Genomic DNA, 27,038 nt, shown 5'->3' with positions numbered 1-27,038 from the left:
AATCTCAGGTTCAGCTTTCTCTCAACGAATATATAATAACGAAATTAATCTTAATTTTGAGTAGACGTCGAATAGAAAAGTTTGTCTAGAACACAAGTTCCCTTTTTATTGTTAAAATATTAAAAAGAAAATTCGTCTTCACTTTCGCATATTTTTTCCATCGTTTCGACTACTTTTAGGACGCGTAAAGGACCGCGTGGGACAAAGACAGAACATCTAGGGACAAAGTGGGGGACGCCGACGACGAAGAAAGGAGAAGGCAGAGTAACGATCTCCCACCGCTCCTTCGGGGTGGGAGAGACCTGGAGGAAAGATAAGAACGAAACGGACACGATACGCTCTGCTCCCACTACCTCGAAGAGGAGGACAGAAGGAGTCTCCACCCCTTCCCCTTCCGTCAACGTTGTCCTTCAATAGCAGAGAGCTGCACTACGAATGCACTTAGGCCTGTTCTATCCTAGACAAATCACCACGTCCATCTGTTGTCACTCGAAAATCAATTTCAGAACAGCTTCCTTGCTATCTTAATATCCGAGGACCTTTTTTTTTTTCTTTAAAGTCTATATTGCAAATCGTGGAGAACCTTTGCAATTTTTCTAAATAAGTCATTTTAATTGTCTTGTTGCATTTTACACGTAGTCTGTGCAATTTTATCCAAATGAGCTACTTCAACGTGGCTGACATGTTGCAAGTCTATGTTGCAAATTGTGGAGTACCTCTGCAATTTTTGTAAATAAGTCATTTCGATTGTTTTGTTGTATTTTACACGTAGTCTGTGCAATTTTATCCAAATGAGCTACTTCAACATGGCCGACAGGATTTTTCTGAGAAGAATTCTCCAGAGTCCGAGTAGAATTCGAATTAAATGTCATGAAGTAAATTGGGTTATACCCGAATGAGGATTCTAAATTCTGGTATCGTCATCACGACCCTAAGTAATTTACTCTGTGAACCTTGCAACGGCTTAGAAATTGAAGGTACACTCCTTTGTTATCGGAATTGCTATCGGGATTAGGTTTCGATCCTTAGAAGCCTGATTCTGTTAATTAAATTAAAACAAATATCGATGTATTTATTATTTGAACTTTAACTTTTGTCCATGAGAATATTATGCAATTATCAAATTTGAAACTTGGACCATTTAAGGGTTAAAACTCCAGTATCTCGTGTATTATTTACGTTATTGATGTATTACCTACTGTGAGAGGAATTCAGGATGGATATGGATTAACATGAATCTCTACTGATTAAAAATTAGAAACGATCGACTCTCACAAAATCGGCCGAGCGACTGACTGTTCGTCAAAGGTTGTCGCTCTGTTAAACAAAACCAGCGATAATGCTCTTTCAAAAGAATGCCGATCGGCGACTTCTCGTATAAATACACTGTGAATCGAAGCCAGACACCTCTGCCCGATCCGTTCGCGATTGGTGAACGATAATGGGTGCACGCTGCCAAAAGAATGCCGACCAGATAATTCTTACACTCCACAAAGTCCACTTTTTACGCTATACAATAAAAGATTCGAGTCTTCAAAGTATCTTCGAGCTTCCACGTCTAAAAATGAACTCTCCTGGATCTACACAAAAATTCCAAAATTCCACTCTATATTAACTCGAATTAAAAAGCATTCTAAGTAACAACTCTCTCTCTTTCTCTCTCTCTGCGTAGGTCTAGAAATGATCTAGGATCTAGACCAGATCCACGTCGGACACCCTGTATAGCAATCGAAGCAATTCACCCAGAACCTACCATAAAAACCACATATCTAACAAAACTCTACTTCTAACAAAACTCCTCGCCAAGTGTTTCTAGAGCTCGATCCTTACCTATTAACAAAAAATAAGAATTATACAATCGCCATCTTAAATTTCATAACGTTCCAACGTTCGAAGGGTCACCTAGCTAACGTTCGAAGTTCGGGTCGTTGAAAACGATCCAGCAAAAATTGACGCGATGAGACATGTAAATTGATAGAAGCGGAGGGGTTCGGAGGACAGCGTTTAGGGTTTTCTTTCCTTTTGCGCGCAAGCACTTTTTTACGCCGTAGGTATGCCGACCGGATAGTATTGCCGTGTGCCCGCAGTGCACGCTAGCGGGGTCCGTCCAATTGAGCCTGTTAACGTCAATTGGACTGAATTAGTTCAATTGGACGTAATTGCGCGAAGGCGACGGGGAACCTCCGTTACACGTCGGCCATACTCGCGTTCCTCTCGCGTAGATATCGCTGGCGAACGCATTCTCAGGACTTCCACCGCTGGTACAGTCCCAGCATCGATCGCTTGACAAAATAAATCATCGCGCAACATTTATTTCCCGATGATTTTCGACAGTATTTTAAAAGGTACTCGAGGTGGCTGTTTGTTTTTTTTATGCATTCTTTTGGCATTATCGCGAACGGATCGTGAACTCTTTCACACTTTGTTTATGTGAGAATTCATCGATCGGCACACTTTTATCGCTGTATAAGTGATAAAATGAGGTATAGCGAGCATTATCGTTGTTTCGGTTAACGGAGCACCGTCGGCAACCGTTTATGAACAGTCAGTCGTCCAGCCGATTTTGTAGAAGTCGGTGGGTTTTGAATAAAGTCATTTTTATAGTAGAGATTCGTGTCAAACCCTTTGCCGCTCGTGGCATTGTTCTATAGAATCAAATCCAGTCCATTTTTATAATAAATTTCTGTAAAACCAGAAACTCTACTTCGAAAAGAAACATCTACGAACATTCGTGGCTCAACGAATCATTGTTTGAATTTATAATTAGCTGTATTCCGATATAAGTAAAATTGAAATTGTACGTTCGAAAAATCACTTAAATTGCGTATGTCGCCCTAGAGGCGCCACCCGAGTGCAAAGGGTTAATCCATATCTATCCTGAAATGCTCTCACAAGTACAATTTCACCGTTCTCACGCATGTCCGTAATCGATACGTGTACCTACGCGTACACTTTAAATTCGCGAGAAACGATCGTGACAGAATTATCTCCAAGCAACGCCACTGTAAATAATTCTTATTTTTTGTAATGGTTCCTAACGTCGGTTTTTAATGCCCACCCTCATGTCTGCCCCTTGCGAGTCGACGCTTCAGACCACTTCGCGTACTTTCCAGAGCCGATCCCAAGGGGAGATTAGCTGCCCATCGATAAATACAATTTACGCCACATTTTTGGATATGGGCCAAGTTCCACGTCCTCCCCCGAATAACAGCCCGCGTAATCAGATCCAAAGACGTCCTCGTAAATTCCCACCCGCAGTCACGTTACATTATACACGTAGGCGATCTTATGCGGGATGATAGACCGCGTTTTTAGCCCTCCGCCCCTCCCATGTACCATTGGGAGTCAGGAGAAACCGAATTTCTCGTTCTCACGAAACATGTGGGCATACATTCTACGCTAATTGGTCGTCGATGAGGATAGGGCCCTCGAGCCATAGAATTTTGCACAGAATACGGTGCAACACCTCTTATTCGAATTGAGAGACGACTGCGTTTGGATAGGCTTGGTTTGTAATTCGTATAAACGGAGCTCACGGATTCTCGTAAACGATGCGAGACCACTTCCCACGAAGCTGGGATAAAAAGAGGTCATCAAAGTGTTCAAATAATCAAGTAGGTGCTGTAATTGCGATCTACGCACCCTTAGCATTAGTTTTCTTTTTATGCTGGGACCTTTTAATTTTATAAACATTAGGTTGTCCCAAAAGTTTCTTCCGTGACTTGCACTCAGTTATTTTTTGTGGTAATCTTTATATAAATAAACCTGATTTCTTAGATGTTAATGTCGTGACAGCAGTGGAACTAAATGAATCGTACGCAATTCAATAACGTAACATTAGACATAAAATATTGCGTATGCATTACTTGTTAATGAAATGGAAGAAACTTTTGGGAGAACCTAGTAACAACCGACACGATTAGACAATTATAATACTTTTCCGTTTAAGAACACACGTCTCACACGCGACTGTTTTTATTTAATTTTTTCTTTTATTGCAATTTCATTACTATTACTTACGTACTTTCCCAGTTCACTTGTGAGATAGCTTTTCTAATAAGGGCCCTACAGTGGAGGAGTGCGTAAAGTGGCCGACTACCACGCTGAAGAACTCGGGTTCGAATCACAGACGAGAACCGCCTCAGTTTTTTCCAAGGCATGGATAAATAATAAAAGTATCGGAGAAGCCTGTGACCGTAATAATAAGTTAATGGAGAAGTAAGATGATAAGCTTTCTTTGATCCTGTTCTGGACCGAATAGATATCGCCGTTAGTTTTAGCTTCCTAGCGCCAGGGAAACGAGATTTTGTTGGGCGCGTTAGTCGACGAGATTTTCCCGAGTGGTTTCGGTGACAAACGCCCCGCAAATTGCGGCGTTTAATCGCCGTGGGTTAATTAAGTGGCTGCTTAATCGCGGTCCTGGTTTCGGAGATCGTGATTCAAAGGAGAAAACGTAACGTCGCAGCCCGATGACGTCGCATCCTTATTAACCCGGCGCAGTCACATCCGTCGTCGTCCCGTTTCTGCTCATATACAGGGTGTTTCTCGCGATCCCACCTTCCTTTCTATCTTCATACAGTGCTGAAGCCTTTTCACGATTTCGAGATGTCTCCCGGTCGAAATCCATCCGAACTGGCGTCACGCTTTGTATAAGAAGTCGGTTGATAAACACAAGTTCCGATGAACAAGGAGAAAAAGTGACATCACACTGGAGCAGCAGTGGATTTAAGAAACCGTTGTCTCCCAGTTCAACCTTCCGATAACCCTCATCATTCCAAAAAAAATTAGTAAGCGATCTTATCTCCCAAACTAGGTGCCAGAGAAACGCAATTACGACAACGAAACCTACGAATTAACGTGCCCACATGACCGTCGCGGGATTCCCCGATCGAGATCACAATAAACATTCATTTTTTTTTTTCCCTTCTTCACCCCCATATAGAAACGTCCCGCAGTGGCCGCACGAGGCTGGCGTGAGACCCGTGTTGTATCATCGGCATTAGTCACTTTATATCATGGTGGTACATTTCACGCATCAAAGCGTAGGATGATGGGTGGCGTGGAAGACTTATTCCTATTTCGAATATACTGGCGGCCAAACTGCACCCTCGAGGTGCACAAAGAGCCCTTGGAAATTTTCAGGGGCTCTCCATTCAGCCACCGTGACGTCTCTGTTGGGTCTCGGTATCCCCAGTGATTCTTTGTACTTAAAAGATTCTGTGTCGGTGAATAGACGAGCCCTGGTTTCGATTCTAGGGGTGGGAGAAGTTTGTGCAACAGGTGCGTCAGTGGTCCACGCGAGGCTTGCATTGGGTGAACTAGAATTAATTCAAGGGAACGTTAACACCTTCTTAAATGGTTAATCGGAGTTTCGATACGACGCAGAGAAGGATATCTGTGTAATTTCATTCGCAAATTTAATTATTCCAACTTCCGCTTTCAATATTCTATATATTTCTTACGGAAAACTTTTCGTTGTAGCTACTTGCAATGGTTATAATGTTTTGTAAGAATTTTGTAGGACTGCAACTAAACACGAGCAAAATTCTTGTCCACGTGTAAATTTCAAGTGAGAGGTGAAAACTGAACAACTTTTTATAAAAATGAAGATGGAAATGTACTTGTTTAATTATTATCTATGTACCTATATTTTAATTTCTTGTTTTGGGGTTGTTCTATGAACTTGCAAGATATATTTATTTAAAGATCTATACATTTTTGTTGTATATACTTGTACATATATGTATATATATTTATGTCGTATATACTTGTACATATATGTATATATATTTATGTTGTATACTGTAGTATATACTTGTAAGATATATATATATATATATTTATGTTGTATATACTTGTAAGATATATGTATATTTATGTCGTATATACTTGTACATATATGTATACATATTTATGTTGTATACCGTAGTATATACTTGTAAGATATATATATTTGAAATATAATTTTGCTTGTACTCAACAGAAATGAACGTTCTCTATATTTATCGACTGAGGTGGATTGATCATAGTTCCTATAATCGGAACTGTTGAAGGCAGAGTGCGCTGCATACAGCTGATTGGCCACCTGGTCGGTACTTCAGTTCGTAATATAAGCTTATACTGAGTTCTCAATCTATCTGATCTATCATTCACCACACATCACGCCTGTAATCAATATTACTCTCACCTTTCAACCTAGTATTCGTCTTTTCCAATTTCCCTTGTGAATAGTTTCCTATTTTATCGGTATCGCCTCTGGCCATGAAAAGCACGACTAGAGACATCTGGCGCAGCTAGTTGCAGTTAGAATTAATTAGACTCTCCGTTTCATCATTATTGTACGCGATGACCGGTTTCCTTCGAATGCTCAGCTATTGCAGATTGTGTGATGTAATCGGGTGCATTTTTGATGGTCTTTGATGCGTGTATCGATAGTCCTCTCAGTTTCTCCTGAAACAAGTTCGCAGGATCGTTCAAACAATCTTTCGTCTTACTGTATGCATGGTAAATATTTAATTAATTCGGAGATGCAATTGTTCAATGCATTTCGAAGTTTCAGATTATTATACCAATGTCTTTCGAGACAGTAATATTTGATCACGATTTATTTACGATTTATTCACGATTTATCCGATTTATCCGTGAAGAGGTTAAAGTCATAGGAAAAAGTTATTTCTACAGTACTACGTGAGAAAAAGGGAACGAAATTACAAACGTTCCCTCTTTCCGTGCGATGTCTGATGAACAGACTCTGTTTTCTGACAGAAAGAGAGCCCAGCACCCTCTGCCTTTCATCACTCACTATTTGAGAGCGTGCAGTCCATCTGCGTGACTCTGTGAATTTAATTCCATAGCCAGCAACCGGCAACCGTCTCAAAATATCGCGACGGAGTACATTCGAGAGGTCAGTCCACCGAGCATCGATGAAATTAGCTGGAGCGAGAGAAATAGAAGAAGCAGCCAGTAAACACGGCATAACGGAATAAAAGGAATAGAGTATACAGTCACATACACACACGCCCCTCGGCCCTTACATACCACGCTAAAATTCATCTGGTTTGGAATTAGCGCAACGTCGTTAGGGCACTATTGCAACGTAGTTGCCCGTGCACCTCGAACTTCACCTTTATGCAGATATTCTCTATGACGGAAAACTTTTGGCGCTTCTCCAAGAGTGGAATTAAATTATCGTTGCTAGTATGTATTTTGATATTAATAATTTTAGGTACTCCTAGTTCTAGATCTAATTCTGGAGACCAGGTACTAAAGGAAACAAGCCTGGAGAGGATCCGTGAATTTTAATCGAGTTGCAAAACTAAATACCAATGCAAATGTTAGGTTATGTAGTTTTTACAACAAAGTCTGCCACTGAATGCACTGAAAGTTAAAATATAAGTCGAAGTATCCAAGTTGTGTGATTATTGCTACCGTGCCTCGCTCTCTGAACATTAGCTCGCATTAGCTATCCGATTGGACTGTTATGGTTACAGGAATATACATACTCACCATCCATTGTTTTCCTCGCGCCGAGTCCGACGAGGACGAGCGACAAAGGGCAGCCGGGACGTGTAACTGTAGAACCGTTGGCTAAAAATAGACGAGAACTTTTTTGCGAGGAAAGAAAAACAGTTGGCATTCTAGCAAAAGACGGGACTTTCTTCAAACCGAAAGAAGACCCAGCGTGTCGGGGCAACGCTGCCCAACGACAGCGAATCCTCGGGCTCGGAAATAGACGCGGAGCATAGTTTTCCCAGCTGTTAACGCAGAGGCGTGTATTACAACCGCGGAAAAAGGCACTTGGCCCCGGATAATTAAACGTTTATAAAGTTCCCACTCGAATAGGTGGGCTGCGTCAGGGGATTCCGCAAAACTCGATCGCACGTGATCGCAGTCGATGCAGCACGCCAAAAAGGTGCAACGTGCAAGGTTGCGATAAAAGCTGATCTGCTATGCACATTCTCGGTGATTTTTTATACTTTTATAGGACCCACGATACAATTTCATTTGACTCTTTTATTGGTTTGGAACTTGATTGGATATTTTTTGACAATGATGGCGCTGTTTAGGAATTACATTTAGAATTTGAATTTGCAACGTACAAGGTTGTGATAAAATTTGATCTGCACATTCTCGGTGATTTTTTATACTTTTATAGGACCCACGACTCAATTTCATTTGACTCTTTTATTGGTTTGGAACTTGATTGGATATTTTTTGACAATGATGGCGCTCTTTAGGAATTACATTTAGAATTTGAATTTGCAACGTACAAGGTTGTGATAAAATTTTATCTGCACATTCTCGGTGATTTCTTGTACCTTTATAGGACCCACGATACAATTTCATTTGACTCTTTTAATATTGCAACTTGATTGGACATTTTTTGCCAATGATGGCGCTCTATAGGAATTACATTTAGAATTTGAATTTTGGAGGTATTCATGCTTGGGGAAAGTGTGGAGGCGAGTTGTAGTCTCGAAGTATTATTTGCGTTTAAGGTTTAACCAACCCTTATCTAGTCTACGCTAAACAGAAAAATATTCAAATTATAGAAAGAGTTGTACAAGAATGATAAAACAAGGAAAATATTCCCAGAATGGAATTATCACCGTGCAGAGTTTAGTAAATGTAATTATATTTTTTTCACCACCGAATGTTACAAAAATCATCGAAAGATACATTTCGAGATTTAATAAATTACGCATCGAGCCGGGTCACGTGTTCGTCTTGGCGACACCCGCGTAACAGAAGGTGCAACCGATCTGTAAACGAACAAAATCATTATCGTTTAACAAGTCTTACGTGAGCCACTGACGCAATACGTGTTGCCGCACGTGTACAATTTAACGGCTTTCTGAAGACGCGGCCACGAGCAGTTTCGAGCTTTATTAACACGCGCAAAAATAGAATGCGGTCTCTCGAAATATCGTACTGTTAGAAAAATGCGATTATTACGGAAATATTATCGTTAGAAACGTACGTGGTGCCGGACAATTTTTTATCGCGCGACACTTTGATATTATCTGTCGATAAATCGAGGCTTGATAAGCAACGAAAGCGAGTGCTAGGATTCTTACGTAATATTTTAAAGAATTGATCGATGTCTGTATTTTCGGACCTGTTCATTAACCGATGGTGAACTCGAGAATCGAATTGCAGTTGTTGGTGATATTTCTATCGAGTCAGCGTATTCTACAACCGTCGTATCGAGCCACTATTGTCTCGAAGAAAGAAAATAAAACGATTGTGAAGACCGTGTGTGGCAGACACGGGGGAGCTCCAATTAAATTTGGCGAGAAATTCTGGCACGATTTTAGAATGGCCGACGTAGACGATTTCACGGCCAACGCTTCGCTAGACCGAGACACCAATGTCCAAACCTTTTCTATTAATGTAGGTGGGATTTTCTAGATGGCATAACAGTGTTAATTTCCATGAAGACGAATTCTTTCTTCAATTACAATTTACTGATCCATTTTTAAAAATATCACGCGTCTTTTCCTTAAATTTCCTTGGATCTCCATGAAATCTTAATTTAACAAATTTGTTATCCAGAAAGCAAATATGTGAAGCAAGTATGCAGTGTTCAATTTGGAAGTTAGGCATACAGGTTAACACGTTGATCGTCCACGTCACCCATATGTGGCTGACGGTGCTTTTCACTGAAATATTAAACAAATTCATTCCGAAAGTCGAGCTTCCTATAAGCTTCGCAGGAAATGAATTTAAACGAAATTCGTGTATTTTGATGAAGTTACAAAAATAAATACCACGACGGATGTTTGATTATGTAGCTTCCAATAGTCTGAATAGTATTTAATCCTAGCAGAAATTTTCAAAAATATTTCTTTGGCAGTCAACGTGTTAAATGCATCGAGCAACGTATTCGCGAAGTAGCGAGGATGATGGTCGTCGAATTGTTTGCTGGACTGTACCCGCGGCTAAGAAGATTTACGTTAGCAGAGGCGTACCAGCAAGGGAGACGGAGGATAAAAAATACGGCAACAACAGGAACAATTCGAGTCGGGGTGTATCCCGACATGTATTTCGGTCCCAGCAGCGGCTGGGCCCTCCGAACTTTACCGTCTCTCCGACTTAGCGAAATTCCACGCTAAATTTAAGTCCCGCCTGAACCGCTAGATAATTGCGCTTTGCGTAAGAGATAGCCAGCTACTTGAAATAATGGATCGACCGCGTTGATGCACGTTATTCTCGAACTTTCCTTCGAGGCATTCGAAACTGTTAATAAGATATGCAAACAACTTTCCAAGAAGCTGCACAGAAATTGGTTACTCCTTCATCTATTACCATAACCACAAGTGATATAGAAAAATGTTTGCATTTGGACATCCAGAAACTACATATACTAAAACCTAATCTAATGTAGTATTTTCGTTCATCGTAGATTCATTTAACACATTATCGACTGATCGTGATTGTACATATAATTTAGTTTACTAATATCTTTTTATTCTGATGACGTACTTTGATTAATATTCATGTAATAATGACGGATTTTGTTGATAAGATATGCAAACAACTGTCCAAGAAGCTGCACAGAAATTGGTTACTCCTCCATCTATTACCATAACCACAAGTGATAAAGAAAAATGTTTGCATTTGGGCATCCAGAAACTACATATACTAAAACCTAATCTAATATAGTATTTTTGTTTATCGTAGCTTCATTCAACACATTATCCACTGATAGTGATCGTTAGACTGCGGATCTTCGTGCAAAATAAAATTTTTGCAAACGTACCTGCAACATTTGAACCTAAATATGAATTTAGTAATTGTAATTAAGCGAACAATTGTAAAAAATTGTAATGCCTACAATATTTGAATCTAAATAGGAATTTAATTTACCCAGCAAATATTATAATGTGAACTTTACTTTCATTATTTTTACATTCTTGCACATTGCGTGCATTTTGTAATATTTTTGCGCATTCAAACATCCTATAAATGCATGAAAATCCGCAGTCTAGCGATTGTACATATAATTTAGTTCACTAATATTTTTTTATTTCGATAACGTATTTCGATTCATATTCGTGTAATAATGACGGATCTCGGAAGATCGCGAATGCCAAAACGAATTTCTTTACACGTCGATGTTCTGTGTACTCGGCGATGTAATCTCCTCGCGAGATCACACAGAAGATGTGTTCAGGATTTGCTGAATGATCCAATTAATTGTTCTCCTGGCTAATTGCATTGGCCGTAGATCAACGCGTACTCTGCAAATGAATCAAACAGTGAGGGCTGGCAGATCTGAGGACTGGGTTATTAAAAAGTATGACACAGTGTTTACGTGGCGATTAGACCGCAACGAAGCCCGCAAACTGTTCCTCGAAACGTACTTTTCACACTTTAATCTCTCCTTAGATAAGACGCGATTGATATCAGCATTAGTAAAGTTCGCGAAGCATTTTCTTTCTTACTCTTCACCCACGTCTTGATTTCACGTACTCCGTAACAATAGAAATATACAGTCAGTGTAATCAACATTCGTACAGGAACCAGTTCAAAATAAAACTTCCTACATTTATTTAATTAGTAAATTTTAAGGGAAGAAATAATTAACCAACGTACCCACATATTTTTAGAGTAGAATTCTCGTAAATTAAAGTTTATTCAACGTTAACCTCTTACTTCTTTTCCTATTAATATTATTTTAAATTGGTTGCTGTACGAACACTTCTCACACCGACTGTAAAAGTACCTGAAAGGATCTGGACCAATATTTTCAACCCTAGCCTCAATAATACACTTAAATACCAGTACGAGTAACACTCGTACAGAATGCGATAAAATATTCGAACGTATAAACACACAAAACGGATTTAGTATGCAACCCAATAAATCTTCTCGTTCGACTTAAACAGATGAATGTTTTTGTACGGGAAGAACGCAACGAACAAGACAAAATAAATCCGTCCATAAATCACCGCGCCACCGAACGTGAATTATCTTCTTATTAATCGTTGGTAACACGTTACGAGATCATGGAAGGAAAGCGACGGAAACGAAGTTAGGGAAACGCGATAAAAATGGACAAAGGATAATCGATACGGAAGCGTTGTACTACGTCGAGACGTCTTCCACGCGTTCGACGTGCCAGCAGACGAACTTGGCGATGTTCGCGGCTGTTTTCACGGGAAACGAGAATATCTGTGGCGGGCCAGAAGCGTCAGCCAAGATTATGTAACAAACAAGGAAGGTGGCCGTCAACCAGCGGCCGCCGATTTGCTCTCGACGCGAACGTCTGTCGAAATTACGTGCAGCACGCCGTCGGTAGAGTGTCAGTGGTGCTCCATCATCGGGGACATTGACATTGAAATGGTCTGCCTTCGGACAATGGCTGAATAAGGATGGCTTTCGTCGCGGCCCGTTGAAGATTTACGGTTCTGTTTACGAACAACAGAGGAACCGTGCCACGGTGATACGCTTGGAAAAACTGGACGACAAATATTTGCACTCGCTGGCCCTGGTGCCAGTCACGCGATAAAATCGTTGGTCTCGGCGCGGCTAAACCGTTCGCTTAATACGTTTATTGCGGTATTTAAAGCGGTGCTTCAGGGACTGCGATCCGAGCGAACGTTTTCACGCTGTTCTGGCCCTTGTGACGCAAATTCCTCCGCAAACGAACCCATCAAACACCGCTCTTGACGTTTTTGGTACAAGGATCATTGGTATTGTCTAGGCACTTTTCAAAAATTCGTCCAGTTGAATTGTGAGGAATTATCATGTTTTACGTAATGGGTTAGTACTTCGATTTATTAAGGGGGGTATCCTGAATTAGGAGGTCTAAAAAAAAAAACGATTTCTCGCGAATTTCGTTCAGAATGGAAAAAAAATAATTAATTCTATCGAACATTTCTCTTCTACGTGTGACTAAACAATTTCATACAAACAGAAATTGTAAACAACTTTTTTGTCAAGTTAAAGTGATATTTTTCACCCAAAGAACTCGTTCTTATTTTTCAAACTTTCAGTAATTTCACATTTCACCACTTTTGCGGGTCTTTCTCAGTTCGCATAGAAGAAACATGTACGAAAATGAAAATTTCTTTTGGTTTTTTTTTTTTTTTTGTGTCAGACCAAAATTGCGACCTGTATCTTTCCCACCGATAGGAGGTCTTAATTGTGAGGTGCTCTACAAATGTGCGTCGCAGTCGACTCAATTTGAACATTTCTTGTTGAAAAAATTTGTACAGACAAAGTTCGATAGAATTAATTATTTTTTTTCCGTCGTAAAAAAATTCACGTAAAATCGCTTTTTCTCAGACCTCCTAATTCAGGATAGCCACTTAATACAATAGAGAAATCGTATGTTTCGAAGCATTGGACCGACGAAATCAATCGTTAACACAGCTAAGCGTTTCGTGCTGTACACGATTCGATCCGTGTTTAATATTTACATGAAAAATAAACCCACGAACGTTCAGGCTCGCGACTTCGGTTGAGAAAGCCGGCCGCTCGACGATTCTCGTTAAAGCGGAGTGTCGGAAAGTGTATGAAACAGAGCCGTGGATAAAAATAACAAACAAGCGAGGAAAAGTAATTTCTCCCGTCCATTGGCGTAACATTTCTCGTTAGCCGGTGCCAGCCAACGGACGTTACGTAATTGAGACAGTGACGATTATTCATCGCACGGAGAAATGAAATTTTTCGCGGATAGAGGTTAACTACTGCTTCACGGCTCGATTCTCGATTAGAAAAAACTACGAACGTTCGCATTGTCGTCGACAATTACGCCGCGCTCCTCTTCCGCGAAAACAATACAGCTTCATCGAAACCGATCGATTCTCAAGCGTATCGATTATCGATATACATTTCCGTGCTCGCTGCCATCGACTGGCGTTCACCGCGCGTAGGAACGACGCGGAAAATTAAATTAAAATCTGGAGGAAGAAATATTACTCTGATCGGTTTGGGAAAAATCAATTGAATTCAATTTTTTTGTTAAATTTAAATTCGATAAATTGCGAATGAAAAATAACGGTTGGTGTTAATGGTTTCTAAATATTCGAAAATAAAGAGACCTCGGATTAAAATCTAGCGGAAGAAATATTACTCGGGTGAATGTTACTCTGATCGGTTTGGAAAATCCAGTTGAATTCAATTTTTTTGTTAAATTTAAATTCGATTAATTGCGAATGAAAAATAACGGTTAATGGTCAGGGTTTTCCAAATATTCGAAACTAAAGAGACCTCGAGGGAAGCTTCTTTGAACGAAGATGCATTCAAAGCTGTGACCTTGAAGAAAACTCCGTCGGATATAGTGGCGCTTTGAAACGACCTCTGATATTTTTTCTTACTATTCACAGGAAGTGAAATGCCGAGGGTGATCCCGAGGGAACGGATATCCTCTATATCTGTATAAATATATTTAAATTATTAGACTGCGGATCTTAATAAAATATTGTCCCTACAAAAATTGAACCTAAATAGGAATTTATTTTACTCTGAAAAAATATTATAATATGAACTTTACTCTCGATCTTTTTTATATTCTTGCATATTGTTTGGATTTCGTAGGTACCTGCACATACAAATTTTCTATAAATGCATGAAGATCCGCAGTCTATTAATTATATAGAATATTCAGAAGAAGAGCTGTATCGATGAATGTTTTTAGAAAATATTTGTATATAATAATATATCCATTATGCGCGGAAATTAATTCTGTAACTTCACAATTTAATTCTTCATAAGTATAATTTAAAACTATTTACCCACCATTTCGTTACATCAAAGTATAATTACAGATTTATCATTACAGAATTAATTTCTGCACCTGATAACATAATTTCTAACGAAGTTTGTGTGAGTATACCGGTTCTTTGAAGCGTGAATTTTGAGGTCAATTTCATTGAGAGATGGATTTATAGCGGTCGGAGGGATACGATCATTTTGGATATTCCCATTGGTCTGATAGGGAAGGTAGGTATGTAGGCTTCGTATTGATCACCACGTTGAAGCGACCTTTAACATCCCCTCTCCTCGGTTACCTCAGCCGTTGGATAGAGCGAGATGGCACGAGGAGAAGGGAGGCCGAGGGGAATCCTGACGCGACCTACAACAACCAGAGGCAGGCGCACAGCTGATTTCGTAACAGCCAAGCGACACTCCCGGAGTTCCGCTGTTCTCCGGAAATGCTTCATGACCTATATAATTTCAAGGAATCGAAGAAACGACGCGGAACTGAACCGGCATGGTACCACCAATTTCGAAAACTTCCAGGATCCCTCCACTCTCGCGATTTTAATAGTAGATTTCAATTTAATTTGAATTTAAGTTATAGACTCAAGCATGAACCATTCGAGTCTTGATGTAGTGGAAACGAACGAAACACGATTTTAAAAATTGTATCAATGTCCAAATTAATTTTCGTACCTAACAAATCTGTTATAACTAGAATAATCTAGAACAATAGCATGCTTACAATAAGACTAGGGAATTTTTTTTTTTTTTTTTTTTGAACATGGAATATTTTAAGTTAAAAAATTCCTTCGATAGGAATGGAATAATTCATCAGATAAGAAGATTGTTATCAGACAACATCAGTTTTAAGGTCTCGGATGTTACAGCGGGACGACAGAATTAGATGAATAAAGACGTCTAAAGCAGATTACGTCTTTTTGCACGTATGTTGAGTCACGATCGACCAACACGACGTCATAATCCTCTAAAGAAACTCAGGTGTGAATAGGGCATCCGTTATTTATAGATGGTTACATTCACACTTGTACAATGTCCGTTGAAAATGTTATAAACGTAAACGTGAACGTAAACAGATTTATAGGTTAGGTCCCATTTTCACAACATTGGTATTATTCCATGTTTATTTTGTCTATTAGACTCCCTTTCAAATTAATATTTATATATTTCATAATTTATATAACGATATAATATAGAAGCAATGATACCAGTGGTTAAGTTGTTAAAAACAAAAAAAATATATATATATATATACATGTCGAATTGAGTAACCTTCTCCTTTTCGAAGTCGATTAATAAGAATTTATTTTGGTTGCCCTGAAAATTTCCAGAATTCCCGATCGTGAATCATAGTTATTTCCCGGTTCAACGAACTCAAGTATTGATTGCTTTTTACACGAACGATAAAAGAACGATTCCAGCTGAACTTCACGAACGGTGATTCACGAGATCGAGAGCAGACCTTGTGCTCTGTTGGAGGACGGTGTGCGATCATTTGGTTCAACGTGGTACAGTTTATGACGAGTCTGACACAAACCGCCTTTTACTACTCGTGTCAAGATTTCTAGAACGACCGTGGTGAATTTTAACTAACGTACTCCTTCCTTTTAAAAAGCTGTTTCAATCTAACCTAACAATTATAGAATTCGGTATAGCAATAGAATAAGTAAAAAGCGTACCCAAAATTCCTACCACGGTTCTCAAACAATCGAATAGTTATTTTTCTTCTTCATCGATGCTTTGTTTCGAGTCCATTGACTTCGCTATTCCGATCGTATAACGAAATCGATTATCGATTACGTCGTACTGTAGCGACGACAGTAAAACGCAGCAAATATTTTGTCTTACCTCGTCACTGACGTTGAAGCACAGAGGAAATACAGTAGACGTAATACTGTAAACATAGAACTTGCATCATTATCTCCTGTTACAGCAAAGTTCGTGATCCTTGGTTGTAAGAAATTCTATTGTTCCGTCGTCCACAGAATAGTTCAACACTCGACAGAACCAAAACACTAACGAAACACTCGATTGTCCGCACACTGGTGGTCTAAACTTAATCTCGCGAAATTTTTACGATCCAGAAAGCTTCGATATCCCTTGAAAACCTTTCTAACCGAATTACACTAACTCTGCTTCTGATCTCATCGATTCGACTATAGATAACAACTCTCAGACATCGTTATCTCAAAATCGATCGTATCACGGAATAATAATAAGAAAGAACATGTACTTATTATCAATTATAAGTTAAGATCTCCTTACATTTTCAATCTTACCGTTGCTTCATTTATCGATACTCACTGCTACCACTCTGCTAACGTTGCGCCTAAAAATTACTAGTAACTCGATCGATTATTTCCATTCGAGAGAATCAGGTCCGAATTCGATACATTTATTTTATTCAACTTCTTGACTGCGCCATTACGAAACGGGACACAAAGAACATAAAATATTAGGTTGTCTTATTTGCACTCAATTATTTTGTGCGGTCTTTATATAAATAGACAATCTAATTTCTTAGATATTGATGTAACAGTAATGGAGCAAAATGAATCGGACACAATTCAATAATGCAACATTAGACGTAAAATATTAAGTACTATTATATATATATATGTATATGATATACATATATGTATGATATATGTATATATAAATATTAATATATTATATATAAATATATATATTATTATAAAATTAAGTAATATTAAGTATTACTTAATATAAGTAAGTATTACTTATTAATGTAACAAAAGAAACTTTTGGGACAGCCTAATATATACCCAAGTTTACCCAACACGTCAGTCATGCCACGACGGACGAGCGAATTTCGACTGCGTTACAACCAAACCCTATTAATGATTTTCTGTATATATTCATTCGTGGTTAAGGGTTTTCGTCGCAAAAATAGTTTCTTTATTCAGGAAGTTTCCGTTTCAGGAAGGAAGAGGTACGTATTCGATTTGTCCCCTCCTATTAGAATGTTCCTATATTTGGTATTACGTGAATAATGTAAGGAACAAGGATAATTAGGGCAAATAGACGTAAAAAAGTTGAGGTAGCAACCGTGGAGTCCTCGTAGAAACAACGGAACAGAGGAACGTGGCTGGACCGCGAACCGTCCCTGGGAGAGGATCGAGGGGTGTGGGGAGTCTATGTACAAAGGAGGGACGTGATTGGCCGAGGCAGAGAGGAGAGGTTCTCGGCTGTCGCGAAGCGAGTTGATTCCGCGCCACTTCGTTTCCGACTCGTGTCTGCGTACGACGTGCCCGAGGACTAACCCAGAACGCATCCTTTGTCTTTCTTTAGTCTGCTAAAGGTAAGATAAACTTTCTCTCTTCTCACGACGTTCTTAATATTCTTATCCGCGAGCAACGTTTCATTTCGACCAGTGAACATTCCGTGAAATTTCTGTCAATCGAAACGGAAAATCCGTGAGTCGTAGATCGTTCGACATCCTTCGGCGATTCTTTACAGAAAACTCGCGTCGTTCGAGTGTCAGACGTTCGTGTTAAAGAAATTAAACGCACGCGAATAATCTACGCGAACGGGTAGGTCGATTGTTGCGATTGTTGGTCGTGAAAATCGGCATGGTTACTGTGATTTGTTTGTACGACTCGGTCTTTGAAATTTAGTCGAGTGAGAGTTAATTCCTGTGGAGAATGGTCGCGTAGTCAAGTAATGATTCATCGTAACGTCGATCATCGATTGTGCCTTTGGCGGTTGTATGTTGCGGCGTTTGGTCGCTATGCCGGTTTTGTAGGTTAGAGATCGTCCAGGTGTGTTCGTTCGGCGATGATACTGATTCGAATGATTTCTGTAATTTTTAGGGCACGGTTAATACGGTGTTTGGTTCTTTCGATTACTTGCAATTCTACTTAGGTCGAATTTCGAAGTTTCGTTATGTGCAAAATGCCTGAAAAAGTTTTTGGTAGATATTTTATTTTTAACTGCAGAACCTTGCTTTCTATGCTATTGAGATACGTGTTAATTAGCCTCGTCAGTATTTTTAAAAATTAGCGGAAATATGTGCGTGTAATTTATGCTAAGGAAGACGTGCAAAGACAATTATGGAAATTGTTATGAGTCATGTAGTCGTATGTTTTAATAGAATGGTTAACCTATATGTATCTTACATGAATATTTAGTTAATTTAGAATTAAATATACTAGGTTTAGACTAGCCTAAAATCGCAAGATGGCTTCCCCTTGTATTTCAAGGTTAAGCAAGATTATACTAAATAATTTACTTCCTTAATTGCACACCGTGTATAAAATAATTTAATAATTCTAAGTTGGTTCGAAATTTTTATTTTAACTGACAAAATCAAGACTTTGCTTCTATATAAATTTTTAAATATTTAAGAAAGATTCTGATTAGACAACTGAAAATACATTTCAGAATTCGAAAAGGGAGACAATTTCGTAATGTTTCTCCGCATTAATATCGACCACACTTGGAGGGTTTCGGTAATACCGTATTACATCATTGTGGTTCTTCTTCCAGCACGAAACGATCATTATTTCCTGTGACTATTGATTTTTGTTTCGTGAGCAGATTATCGTTTTCAAATATTCTCAATTATATGCTAAATTGCTTTCTTTACAATTTCGATGGAAAACAACACACATTCACATTAATTCATTTATACATAAAAAGATATACGAATATAAAACCTAGAATAGTACTTGCACTTGTCCAAATTAATGTTTCTGAAAATAGTACAAAAATAATATAAAAATCGTAGTTTGCATAATTGTAAAAATTGACAGGAAATATATTACATTTATTTACAATGTACCTGGATGTACATACATACGTACATTATCCATTCATTCAATTCTTCATTACCATAATAATAGAAGTATACGTTAAACCGATTAGTACGTGAATGTGAATCATTCGGTTGACAATTTCCGCTAAATGTATACACGTCGGAATAGACCCGACTGCTATACGATCTTGTTTCCGGTTAATCCTAATCGTTACGCAATTTTACGTTCGACTCACTTTGATCTGGCAGTATCGATTTCGATTATACGAAAATTTATCGAATATGCAAATGGAAAAGGCGCGTTACATCGGATTTCCGTTCTTGAGATCCTGTCAAAAGTAAATTGACAGATTACGGCCAGGCTACGTACAGTAAAACGAGTGGGTGCAGCCTGATTACGTAAGGCCAGGGATGCCCAGTGGCTCTCAAATTTTTCGTCTTCCACGCCAATTTCGTGCAACGGCCAAAATTCAATCTCTTGCATTCGCGTGCAATTTAATATGCCAGCTTATTATTAAAATTAAATTTTCGAGATCTCTTGGCAGTGAATGTTAATTGTCAACGGTCGCGACTGACAACATATATTTTTAACCAACTCGTAAAACTGTCGCGACAGTTTTGACGCTGTCAGGGCGAAACATAACCTCGAATTTATTTAAACTTCGCGTTTACGGTTGAACATTACATTTTCTTGATGTATAACCTCTTTACTGAAATAGTTAATATTGAATAATATTTTCGATATTCTTTGGTTTAGGGAATAATCTCGATTTTGAATAAAGTGTATTCAAAATTGATGTTTTTTTTTTTTTTTTTATGTTCGGATTGATGATCGTACTGCGGGCCAACGAATATCGTACGGTTTATACTGTACAAAGTAATCACGGACAAGATAACGTAGAGTTTCTATTGAGTGATGATAACAATAATAACAGTCTTTATTGCTAGAGGCAGATTTAAGTTAATATCTAGAATTTCCTGTTCTGGTTCGATAGTGTTAGGTGTGGAAATTGATTCTACAGGGTGTCCCAAAAATGTTCGAAGTCCTTGAAGAGGGTGGTTCGGGGGGTGATTTGAAACAACTTTTTCCTTAGCGAAAATGTTGTCCGAGGCTTCGTTAAGAAGATATTAACGGAAAACCCCGGACCAATCAGAGCGCGGAGGCTACGCCTACCATGGGCGGTCTATCGGCGTACGCACGCTCTGATTGGTCGGGGTTTACTTGTTAATATCTCCTCAACGAAGCCTCGGACAACATTTTCGATAAGGAAAAAATTGTTTCAAATCACCTCCCGAACCTCTTTCAAGGTGTTACAACATTTTTAGGACACCCTGTATTGTTTTAACTTGTGCCCTATCAATAGGGCCCTTGTCAAAAGACCTTCGAATTGTGTCGCATATCCCAGAATTGGTTTCAGTGGTCGTCGATAGATGTCGAGATATTAAAATTTGAGGGTTCGAAGACGTGAGTCGGTTCGTGGCTGATCGAAATGCATGGCGTGGATAGGGCGTCTTATTAGCAAGGAAGAGTGCATCGATGCGTTTCTTAGGAGGAACCTCGTTAAGCTAGAAGACCGGAGATTCGTTTGAGCGGCGCGTGCATGCGTTATGGCGTTTGGTAATTTAAAACGGAAATTGATAGTTGGCGGTCTCCCGATCGGGGCTCTGCGTGCAAGGAACGCGTCGTCGCGTCTGGTTGGATCTGTGTGCGCATGTACACAATCGCAGTCGGAATGCACGCCCGTCTGCCTGCTGGTGTCGCTGTTTCTTTGATCGATTCTCCATGAGCGCAACGCGTTACCGGTATCTTTCACGCGATCGCGTCCACCCTTAATGATACATCACTTCAGGTTATTTACTTTTTTCTAGAATACAACCAAGTATCTTTCTGTATTATCAGGTGTAGAAATTAATTCTGACCCTTTCTATTCAATAATTTGTAACTTTGGATTGTCAACCTATTATTTTTATTTAAAAGAGAAAATTAAAGGAAAATTACCACTTGCGAAAATTTAGTAAAACCTTTTCGTGGTCGATACAGATCTCCGATATATGAAGTTAAATATAACCCGAAGGATTAGAATCGAATAACGTGTTTCATCATTCTCTAAGGCCAGATGTGGTTTGTTTGCTCGATCAACGACAGCGCGTATAGTAGCTCATCGCGATTAAAGCTATCATCGTCCAACGTATCGCTGATATCGATTCTCGCCATACATATCACGCTAACGCGTTCCACCTGTGATATTTAACTCTCTTTACTTGCGATGGAACTTTTTGTATTCCGTGAAGAAAAAAAAATGATACGTCAATCTTCCGGATCGGCTATTAATCAATGAAAATGTTACTGATAAATTTAGAGTGATTCAATCGGGCGACGTCGGTTTGATAAAATTAACCGGATTTGTTCCGACCGTAATGAGACTTTATTTTTAAGATTCGATAGATTTTCTATACTTTATTTTTTAAGGGAGCAAGTGTGTTCTTATACTCGATTCGAAGAAACTATTTCTATTACTGGTGAATATAGTTAACCTACTTCGAAAAGGAGGTTACTCAATTTGACATATATATATATATATTTTTATTTTTTTTTTCATTTTTTTTTTCAAGTTTCCTACGTTAATTTGATATCCAATTATTTCTGTACAAGAGGTCATTGAATTTGCAAGTAAATTAGAGGAAGACCTAATCAGTCTCCTTGAATTTTTGACCATCCTACGATAATATCGATAATTCTTCATTTTGTGTTTTATTCGCTAACGGTTAATTTTTTTTTTTTTTTTTTTTAAATGAAATTTGAAATGTAAATGAAATTTGTATACAGTTTCTTCAGTTCAGTTTTGAGAGATAATCCTCGAATTATTGATTAGCCTCGAGTGTCAGCAATATTTCAACTATTTCCAGCGGTGTGACGATGTTGGATGAAATTTTATACAACATTCTGAAGGTGGCGCGCTATAACGATCCTGGAAGGTTCTCGCATGGCTGACTATAATGCATGCTAATAATTCATGCCGGCTGATTTACCTACGCCACTGCAATCTCTCCTTGACATTAGCCATGCACGCGTGGAAACGGTTTCTAACACACTGAAATTCGTGGTATGGTTAAAAATTATTTCTTTAAGAGCGACAGAAATTTTCTTAGAATTTACTTACTCTTTAAGATAACGATCCCATAGCTAATGCTCGAATCGATGTTAATTAACGCGTGATTATCGCTACTCGCTGGGCATATTACCACTTGATTCAATTTCACGTGGAATTTAAGCGTGAACGGACTTGCAAAATGAACGATATCATTAAACAGCCAATTTCCTTATACAGTGTTAAATTTGTACATTCTGTGTAGAATGTTGGTTATTTAAAACCACGACCGAATGCATTCATTCCCTATATTATCGACAAATAAACGAACTAAGAAAGTAACAAAATACAAAATAAAAAATGTTTTATTAATCGAGACACTAAGGTGTCATTGAAATGAATTGTACGCGAAAGATTTATTAAGAAAATCTTGAACGGTAATTGGTAGCTCTCAAAGTAACGTCAGCACGAAAATATAAATTGGCTCGGCCAGCACGAGCAACAGTTTGTTTGTTCATCTTCTCTTTTAGACGCTTACTGGTATTGAAATTATTGGCACGCCGTGTGTTTGAATTTCTTTTACACAGTTATAAGATAATATATATGTATTAGTTTGTTAACCTTTCGCGAACGAGTATAGACCGTTTACATTTGCACAACAAGTAGTACCGGGCGCCGTGCCAAAAGTTACGAAAATCCAACGTTGACTTTGTTCGCTCTCGTGTCGTGACTTTGAGAGCGGTTCCAAGAAACTATCGAAACTATCGAAAGACAATCGAACTATTTTCGTATCGCTAGATTTTGTGTATGAATTATTGCTCGCAGTATTTCTGTTCCAACTTACCGACTGACGCAATTTGAATTCTCCCGCGCGTCCGAGTGGCGGTAAAGGTTAGCTTTTCTCGTCTGCCAACAGGACGCGCCACTGGTCGATGTCTTTGGCTCCTATCACACATCGGTACAGACGATTGCGAATATGAAATTAGGTCGAAACGAAATACAAACTGATGCACATGCTGATAAACGCGTTCGATTACATTTCGTCTCTTATCTATTATGTCGGATCTCTCTGTATTATGTCGTAGGTAATTTATCATCGTGAATCCTGAAACTGGACACCGATTAGTTGTGGGAATTAACCGTCAGGAATTTGCGATGCCTTTGGCTCCTATCGCCTATCGGTACAGACGATTGCGAATATAAAATTAGGTCGAAACAAAATACAAACTAATGCACATGCTAATAAACGCGTTCGATTACATTTCGTCTCTTATGTTGGATCTCTCCGAATCGCGTTTCTTATATTCTTGGATGATACAGCGACATTCCTACGGTCGTAGGTAATTTATCTTCATGAATCCTGAAACTGGACACCGATTAGTTGTGGGAATTAACCGTCAGGAATTTGCGAGGGCGTTTAAAGCGCCATTCTCCATGACATTGACGTTTGACCAGTTGACGAACCTAATTCCTTGAAATGTTCTATGCTTTTCGATAGGAATAAACTTATTTTAAGAGATAACAGAGTAAAGAATAGATTATTACTGGCTATTTGCTTCATGGAAATTGTTCAGAATCAAGTAGAAAGAAATTTAATATTGATATTTTTGTGTAGGTATTATTATTAAATATTTGAGATTACAGTATCGAAAAGCAAATGCATCCATTGTCTTAAAAGACCATTATCTCCTCGTTGACAGACATTTGTAGTTAAATATAGCAGCTAACCGGCATTCATGACCTCAGCGAACTAATTTATCGTCCACGAGCACGCGGAGTTGCTCTCGAATCGCGAATTTCAATTGCAAATTAATCGTTCACGATCTCCGATGATCGCTCTCTGGCTCGTTAACTCGATTTCCATCAAAAGTCATTCGCAATAAATCTCGTACTCCGTTACGAACGATTTTCATTCGAAAATCCCTTTGGCTGAGGAATTACTGCAATTTATATTTGATGAAAAAGAACTTTTAACTTTTTATGTATATCAAAATGTACGTATGTACGAATGTATTATGTATATGTATTTGATTGTTGTTATTCCGACAGATTACAAGTGTGCTTGATAATCACAGTAGAAGAAGACACACAGATAATTTTTACCGATTCGTTATAATAAAAATCAGATCGAGAACTTTGAAAATTAATACAAAAATAATTTCTACAGAATTAATTTCTACACCAGATGAATGATATCTACAGCTTTGAATTTTCCATGAAGTTTTCGCTTGTTTAATTGAACGTTGAAAAATTTGACGAGATTTGGAATCGGGGGTAGTTGGTCGAGTCGATTGTCGCGGAAGTGGCGGTACCGTTTGCTTGGAATTCGCATAATTCGACTCGACTCGTACGAATTAGCGGAGCAAGCCTGAAACGGTTGCATCCGGCGAATCGCGAGACTTGTCCGCCGCCTGGTTCATTTCCTACACCGTTACAATGAGACAACGCTCCCCACGTCTCTTCGAATAGCCGGCCATTGTCCCAGTTGCATAGAAATTGTCGAAAGCACGAGTACCCTCGATTTCGACTGCTCTTCTCGTATTCCGTTCGACAAATTACCGTAGGTCGTGACAGTATCGCTCTAAAACATCTGTAATTGTATCGATCCCACGAATTGCAATTGAAATCTTATTTAACAGAGAAATTTCCCAATATTGAAACAAGACCGTGCATGAAAAATTTGTAACGTTCAGATTTGCAATTGCAATTGAGATCTTATTTAACAGAGAAATTTCCCAATCTTGAAACAAGACTGTGCATGAAAAATTTGTAACGTTCAGATTTGCAATTGCAATTGAGATCTTATTTAACAGAGAAATTTCCCAATCTTGAAACAAGACCGTGCATGAAAAATTTGTAACGTTCAGATTAAAGAAGGATAGAAAAGTAGGAAACTATGTATCCCCTTGTATTTTCTCTCAACTATCTTCTTCTTATATCGTGAGAAAATAATAATTAACCAACTGTTTGATTAATGTCTTGATAATGAGATATTACACGGTTGAAATGTTACATAAGCGAACGGGTTTGTTTATAAACTCGAGGAGTTCAATATTTCCATGGTTTCTCTCTTTTAAGGCGATAAATAGTAATACATGCCGACGAAATATTGTCGGCAAATATTAGATCTGGATAAAGTGTCTTCGAATGATAATGTCGTTTGTGGAACGACCTTTTTTCTAAATGGACTCAATGTTTACATTTTCGTGGAAGCCTACGCCATATGGCATCATTCCCATGTAAGAGTGCAATTACTCATTGCCCGGCTCATAACCGTGACGTCCTTCGAGTGACTGTGCCTCGAATCGCTTTTCAAGGAATCCTTCGATTCTCGACGTAAATGGCCGGGTTAACGAACCTACCCTAGATTAAACTTTTTATTTTACACTAAACGCAACTTCTAATTTAGAAAAATTAATTTTTGAAATCCCATAAGCGCAATCTTTAAATACAAGCAAATCTTGCAAAATCACTACATTGATAACCATTTTGATTATGCAATAAAATCTGATAAAGCAACGGTGACGCCTTATCTCTTTTTAATACCGTACCGATAACGCGTGGTTATTTAAAACTCTGGTGATCTCAATCGTCTCGAACAATCGTGGCAATTTTTGCAAAATTAACGATAGTTATTAAAAAATTAGTCCACGCGAGGAATTTTTTTTTTTTATTATTATTTACTTACAATTGCGAATCATTACTGGTAAAAAAAAAAAAAAAGTATGGGACTGACACTGTTCTAAAATTTGAAATTTCAAATACGACACGATACGTGTATCTATATTTCTTCGTGTGCACTCAGTGGAAAGTCGAATCGATTGGTAACAGTGTTCCGCAATTATTTCGAAGATCCATCGTCTGGCTCCCTCTCGAATTTCTATTCGAAACGGATCCAGGTGCCAATGAATGGCTCGTTGGCGCAATAGGATGTTACAAGCGGCATTCCCGAGCATATTTAAATCTAGCTGTACACGATTTTTAGAGTGCACGTTGCGTAATCCTTTTTTTTTTTTTTCAACCCGCCTAGAGAGTGGCAAATCGAATCGTCTGCATTACCCGCGCTTGAAATTCTCTCGTCATTCGATTACGCTTGCTCGAGAACCCCAATTGGATTTGTTAATTAACGAATGGGACTGTTATTTACGCCTAATGTCGACCGTACGAACGGTAACGCGAAGAATACGTTTCTGTCGAAATAATTATTTGAACGATTTACTTGGACAAAGAAAAAATATATATATATATACAGGGTGTCCCAAAAGTCGGGGAGGAGCCGGAATTGGGGGGTAGATGAGACGATTCTGAACGACAATTTCCTTTGCAAAAATGTCGGATGGGGCTTCGTTGAGGAGATATTAAGCGAAAACCCCGACCAATCAGAGCGCGCGTAGACCGTTGGAGCGGCCGCGGTAGCGAAGGCTACGCGCTAGGCGGCAGCG

At 38.7% G+C, this 27,038-nt stretch overlaps 1 protein-coding gene and 1 long non-coding RNA gene across 2 annotated transcripts in view; one reads left to right on the top strand and one right to left on the bottom strand.

The window, feature by feature from the left end:
- Window positions 1–689: 689 nt before the first annotated feature.
- Window positions 690–17,178, bottom strand: LOC128887438 (uncharacterized). Its single transcript, XR_008460037.1, has 3 exons — window positions 16,579–17,178; window positions 6,188–6,450; window positions 690–1,039 (listed from the first exon to the last, which is right to left on the bottom strand). It is a non-coding gene; the product is annotated as an uncharacterized LOC128887438 (long non-coding RNA).
- Window positions 17,179–17,891: 713 nt separating this feature from the next.
- The window catches only part of LOC128887395 (arginine kinase), a 26,028-nt gene continuing 16,881 nt past the window's right edge, over window positions 17,892–27,038 (top strand). Inside the window, exon 1 of the mRNA XM_054143247.1 lies at window positions 17,892–18,052. The gene's annotated coding sequence lies outside the window, so the exon portion shown is untranslated. The remainder of the gene's footprint in view (window positions 18,053–27,038) is intronic.

This window comes from Hylaeus anthracinus, unplaced genomic scaffold (assembly GCF_026225885.1).
Source record: "Hylaeus anthracinus isolate JK02 unplaced genomic scaffold, UHH_iyHylAnth1.0_haploid 0, whole genome shotgun sequence".
In the NCBI taxonomy this organism is placed as follows: domain Eukaryota; kingdom Metazoa; phylum Arthropoda; class Insecta; order Hymenoptera; family Colletidae; genus Hylaeus; species Hylaeus anthracinus.
Note: the sequence above shows the minus strand (reverse complement) of the source record. Positions and strands in the feature narration are given on the sequence as shown.